The sequence below is a fragment of the Mustela nivalis genome, assembly GCF_964662115.1.
Source record: "Mustela nivalis genome assembly, chromosome: 19".
NCBI lineage: Eukaryota > Metazoa > Chordata > Mammalia > Carnivora > Mustelidae > Mustela > Mustela nivalis.
Window position 1 is genome coordinate 20,205,544 of NC_139038.1, and position 6,000 is coordinate 20,211,543.

At 54.6% G+C, this 6,000-nt stretch overlaps 1 pseudogene across 1 annotated transcript; it reads right to left on the reverse strand.

The window, feature by feature from the left end:
* Positions 1-1,408: 1,408 nt before the first annotated feature.
* Positions 1,409-6,000, reverse strand: LOC309854259 (thyroid receptor-interacting protein 11 pseudogene; annotated as a pseudogene). Its single transcript has 2 exons — positions 5,862-6,000; positions 1,409-5,460 (listed from the first exon to the last, which is right to left on the reverse strand). The product of its transcript is annotated as a thyroid receptor-interacting protein 11 pseudogene (transcript).

Below are 6,000 nucleotides of genomic sequence, written 5' to 3' on the forward strand. Positions count from 1 at the left end.
GGGATCAACTGCGTGAACATCAATGGAAGTTACTACATTTTGGATTTGATGACCACGTCTCCCTCCTGGTCACATGACAGCTTCACATCCTAGAGAAGCACCTGTCCTACGCCTTAAGAGTCTCAGCAGGAAATGGATGTCCATATATCAGAGTCCGTTCTGATGGAAAGCCTGAGGTGAAGGTTCAATAGGAAGTGTTGTCTTGGCATCCGGTAACTTTGGAGGGCCTCGGATGGCCTCACCCCAAGTTCCCTTCCCACTCTGCTCCCCCAGATCGGATCCCCTGGCCAACAAGCCCTCCTTAGCACGGGGACCAGGCACAGTTTCTTCCCAAGTAAGCTCCAGTTCCCTGACAGCCTGCGCCATGATCCAGCAAATGAAGATTTGAAGGGGCTTCTGAAGAAATGAACAAGGGAGTCGACCATGGACCTTCCAGTTACAAACCGCTTAAAGGATGATCAAGAGGAGCTACTTCTAGAACTTAGGGCAGAACCGTAAGCCGCTGGGTTTTCCATTTAAGAATAAGATGGAATTCATTCCCATTTCAAAACTGGTCTCTAAGGCAGAGTGATTTGGCGGGGTTGGGGGTGGGAAGCAAGTCAGAGAATAAGTAGTATACTCCTAAGCAGGCCAACCTACATAAGGCCCGAGAGAAATCAGGTTAGCCATAGCGTGCTTTTGCAGACAACAGAAAAGGAAATGATTTTTAAAAATTAGAAGATAAAAAATTAAGAGAAATGAGACTTACCTGGGAAAAGCAAACTTTTTTTTTTTTTTTTTTTTTTTTTAAACGTCCTCTTCATCGTGTACTTTTGTGCTAGTCACCTGGTTTCCCATACAAGGATTGTGTGGTCGTGTATCTGATACATTTGGAACACTGAAACAAGTTGATGTGTTCTCTGCATAAGGTATCCGTAGACGCTTGGCCCTTGTGTAAACCTTCCAGCATTACAGACCACAGCTTCCAAGGCCATCAGTGTCGACTGTCCTACGAACGTCACCACTGCTGTGGCATCTGGGTGGCTCAGTCTGTTAACTGTCTTTGGCTCATGTCATGATCCGGGGGTCCTAGGATCCGGTCACAGGTCAGGATCCCTGCTCCGGGGAGAGCCTGCTTCTGTCTCTCCCTCTGGTGCTCCCCCTGTACGTGTGCCCTCAATTTCTGTCGAAACGATAAATAAGATCTTAACACATAAAAAGGAAGTCACCGGTGTTTTCACTTTGGCGAATACTTCTGCAGTCATTGAGAGACCCCTTTTTTGTTAAGTCATAAAAGAAAGCTGTTTCTTCAGCTGAAAGCAAAACCGTGAAACATTTGGCATTTTGAAAAAGAACATTAGGAGATAAGGTAGACACGCAGAGTGACTTGGGATGTTCAAAGCGTGGTGTCACTCTGGCTCACAATCGTCTATTTCTTTGAGAGGTCTTTGGCCGCCTTTCCAACCTTCTGGGCAGGTGATAGTATATGCGGCGTGTACACGGGTAAAGCGTCAGTGACAGCATTTAGAAGAAGGTGCTCCGATCCATCCATTTGCGGTCCAGGTGGATTAATAAGAGACACAGCTGTGGTGCGGGGCTTGACGTCCTTTTTTCCGGGTGTGGATGCCAGGGTAGCGTTCCGTCGTGATGGGCCTTGTTTCTTAGGCGGCTTTCCCCTTCCTCCTGAATCTGGGGGCTTCACGACACGAGCAGAGGGTTTTGGCGGTGGAAAAGCTGAATGAGATTCCGCTTCTAGAAACTGGACAAAAAGGTCTGAAAAGGAACGCTGGGCCACAGCTTGGTGATTTGGTTTCGCAGGGGTGTTGGGGGCGCTTCTGGATCCAGGCCCCCCAGTCCCCCCGCTGGGCACACCCGCGGGCTCCCGGCTGCGCAGCTGCCGCAGCTGGTCTTCTCGGATCCCCAGCGTGCTTGCCATCAAGCTCAACGCTTCCTGCCGCTCCGCATCCGCTGCCTGGAGAGCTCCCACGAAGAGTCTCCTTAGGAGGGCTTTGTCCGCCATTCCTTCGGACTGACTGACTAAGGTCATCAGTCTCCTCTGTGTGTCCTCCAGGATTTCCTGCTGGACCTCGTTCTGTTTCTTGAACTCTTGGAGTCGGTCCTCCTTCTCCTCCAAGTCGGCATTGGTTTGATGCAAACGTCCCTGTAAGGACTTCAGGTTTCCTTCTAGGGCGTCTGCCTTTTCCATCCATTCGGCCAGTTCCAGCTTCAGGCTCGCTAGGGTCTGATCACAGCGCCTTCCCTCTTCCTGGGAGGCGGCAAGCCGGAGCACAGCTTCCTCCTTCTGCTGGGTGACCACGTGCAGCTGCTCCCGCAGCGACGCTACCTGCAGCCTGGCTCCGTGGCTGGCCTTTTGCATGGCAGCGGAAGACCAAACGAGTTTTCCCTGCAAGACCGTCACTTCCTCTCTCAGCTGAGCCACTCGGTCCTCCGAGGCCAAAGCTTCCCGGCGACGAGAATCTTGGGCTTCTGCAGCGAGCTGCCGCCCTCTCTCCAGCTCCTGGGTGAGGCGCAGCTCTCTCTCTCGTAGCTGGTGAACCTCCTTCTGGAGGGCGCGGGCTTCCGTTTCTTTCTGTGTCAGTGCCAACACGACGTCATCTCTCTCCCGCTGACACGCAGCTGCCTTTTCCTGCGTGGAGCGAACGGCGGCGGCGAGCCGGTTCAGTTCCCCGGTCTCGCCCTCCTCTTTCTCTCGCAGCAGTTGCTCCAAGGCCAGGGCCTTCTCTCTCATCGCAGCATGCTGGGATGCCTCCTCTCTCTGCGTCACTGACAGCAGCCGATTGGTCTCTTGCAACGCCCGATTCTCCATGTCCTGTTCTCTAGATCGTTCCACGATCTTGGCGTTTTCCTCTCTCAGGCGACACACGTCCACTTCGAAGTCTGCCACCCTCTCCTTCAGATTGGTGACCGCCTGCCTCAGCAGCTCGTTCTCACTCAGCTGGCCACAGAGCTTCTCCTGTAAGGAAAGCAGCTCCTCACTTTTCGCTTGGGTTCGGAGCTCCTGAGCCCGAAGGCAGTTTCGCAGAAGGGCCGGTTTCTCCGTCGGCCGTTCCGTGTGGGAATCGGCACCGCTGTGTTCCCGTGCTTTGCCTTCTCCTTCCCCCGTGGCGGCCCCCGAAGCAATCCATCTCTGCTGATCTTCCCGGAGGGTTCGGATCCTTGTCTCTTTTCCTCGCCCTGGTTTTCGGAGCTCTTCTACCTCCTCTCCGATCACCTGAGAGGCCTCACTCACGGGGTCAGATTTCACGGCCTTCCGGGAGTCGCTGGAGGTCTGGAGGAAAATCACACCAAGGTTCCCTAAAAGGAGGTCCTTGGCATTGCAGAGCTCCCCGATGCGGAGCTGCAGTTGGGCCAGTTCCTTCTCTAGCTCGTGGAAGTTTATTTCATGTCCCTGGTAAGTTGGGATCTGGTCCAGAGAGGCTGCCTGCGGTTTCAGAACGTTCTCGCTGTTGGGGCACGCCCACGCCTGCAGTTGTCGCAGATGTGTCTGAAGCTGGGGGGACTCCCGCTTCAGATTTTGGACGGTGGTCAGCACCTGCTCTTTCCACTCCTCCAGGATCTTCACTCGCTGTGTTAACGTGTCCCGTTCCTGGAGAAGCTGCTGGAACTGATGGATTCGACCTCCTCGAACCCCATGACCAGGGCTGGGTGTTTGCAGGATCCTCAGGAAGGTCTGGCATAGCTGACTCAACGCAGCCACCTCCAGGTCTTTTTCTCGAATCACGTGTGACAAGTCCCGAATCCTTTCTGTACACACCTCCTGGCCGCTGCTTTCCACTCTGGTGGACAGTTTTTGGTTTTCCTCTTGCGCCCTCTGGAGGTCCGCTTCCTTGGCAGCAAGTCGATGGGTCATTTCGTGATAGTCCCTTTCCAGATGGCTCTTCTCCCTCATCTTCTCGTTCAGGATGGCCAAGATCTGTTGGCTTTTCAAAGCACACTCTTGCAACTGCTGCTGAAGCTGTTCCACGTGCCTGTTCTGGCTGTGAGAAGCCTCCGAGATTCTGCTGGAAAGACCCTGAATCTCCACATCCTTTTGCTGGATGATCCGAGTGAGTTTCCCGATCTCCTCTCTGGAGAGCCGATCCACTTGCGCGGTCAGCCGGACGTTCTCTTCAGTGAGAAGCTTCGCCTCCGGGTCCTGTTCTTGGATCCCTTGGACTAACCTTTGAATTTCAGCTTGAGATGGATCACGCTCTTCACTTGCGTTCTCCCTGGGGAGAGGCTGGCTTGCTCGCACCTCCTCGTCCTCACAGGGTTCTCTCGGAATGTGCGGGCTTTTGTCGGGCAACTGGGCTCTCAGCTCTTCCAGCGTGACTTGCAGATTCCGAATCATCTCGTCTTTGGCTGCGAGGAGCTGAGCGCGTTCGGTGTTCATCTCCTCCTGCCGGTGTTGAAGACGGTCCACCTTCTCCTTCTGCTCCTGTAAGGACTGAAGCAGTGCTCTCTTCCCCTGCTGCTGGTTGTGAATGATCTTCTGTTGTTCTTGTATCTCCTCCTCGAGATCATCTTTTAACCTGTTGAGCTGAAAGACCTCACACTCGAGTTCTTCAATCTCCTCTAGGACTTTCGGGTCAACCAGAGGGACAGCGCGACTCTGTTGTGTGAGGCGCTCCGGGTCTTGGTCCACGGGAGGGTGTTGGTCGGTCGTGGATGGGAGACGCACGTCTTTGTCCTCCACGGATGCGGGTAAGACGTCATGGCTTCTGAAGGTTTCGGTCGACTGGCCGAGTTCCTCCTGAAGCTCTGGCCTCTCTCGGAGTTCCTTGATGTACTCCTCTTGCTCCCTGAGGCATTCTGTCAGTTGGTTCTGCTCCTCCAAAGCAAAGGACAGCAGTTCCTTCGTTTCCTGGTGCTCGGCGTCCATCTGCTCGATCCTCTCTTGGAGGTGTAGTATCTCCAGGTCTTTCTCCTGACCGAGTTTAACGGAATGGCCATTGTCTGCGGGTGACCATTCTCTGAGGCTTTGTTCCGTCTTGTGTTGGAAAAGCTTCTTTTCGGCCCGACACAGTTTGGCCACTAACCGTCCTTTCTCTATCTTTAAAGCCCTCACGGCGATGTTGTTCTTTAGGGAATCCTCGTTGTTGCGCAGAACGGATTCCTCCAGCTGATGGGTTGCGTCTTGGAGCTGACGAACCAACTTCTCCTTTTCTGCTCGGAGGTCGGAAGCAAGGTTGTTCAGACTGTCGTTGAGCCGCTGCATTTGTGTAAGCTGCTGCTTCAGCCTTCTGAGATCCATTTCCCTCTCCTCCAGAAGGTCACGGTTCACGTTCCCGGCAGCATCTCGGTTTTGCAGGTCTTGCACCTGTCGCTGGTAGTCCATCAGTTGTTTGCGGTGCCGGTCAGTGAGGTCGGCCAGCTTCTGCCGGTGGGTGTTTTGCAACACGGCCACTTCCAGCTGATGTTTGTCCATTTCCCGCATCTGCTTCTGCTGTAGGTCCCTGATGTGGCTCTTCAGTTTCCACACTGTTTCTGGGTCGATGGTATTTGGTCCCTGGGTGGAACACGGGCACAACATCTTCCAGTGAGTCACTTCAGCCTCCAGCGTTTCTGCCTCAGGGAGGCGTCTATTGATCTGTGTCTGGGATGAGATGACATCAGCCACATCCATGGCGTCCCCAGGGAAGGTCCCTTTCCCCAGCACATGTCTGTGAATATCAGAGATGTCCCTGGTCAAAGAGGTGTGGCTGCTGTCCACGGCCCCTAGGGTATGGCCTAGGCCACAGCCCAGCCCACCAGCCCAGGAGAACATCTGGCGGTCATACAACTGCCCTGGTCCGCGGTGAGAAAGCGTCCAGTCCAGCCGGACTACCCCGCCAAGTGTCACAGAACCCCTGCGTGCGCCAGGCTAAGAATCAAAAGCCAACCGCCATTGTTTCCAAGCAGCACCTCGCGCGCGCTCCCGCGCCCCCCCACCTCGCGCGCGCTCCCGCGCTCCCGCAAGCCGCCTCCGCAGCCGCAGCCGGTCAGGTAGTTCCGAACAGCCAAGACCCTGGGGCCCCTCAT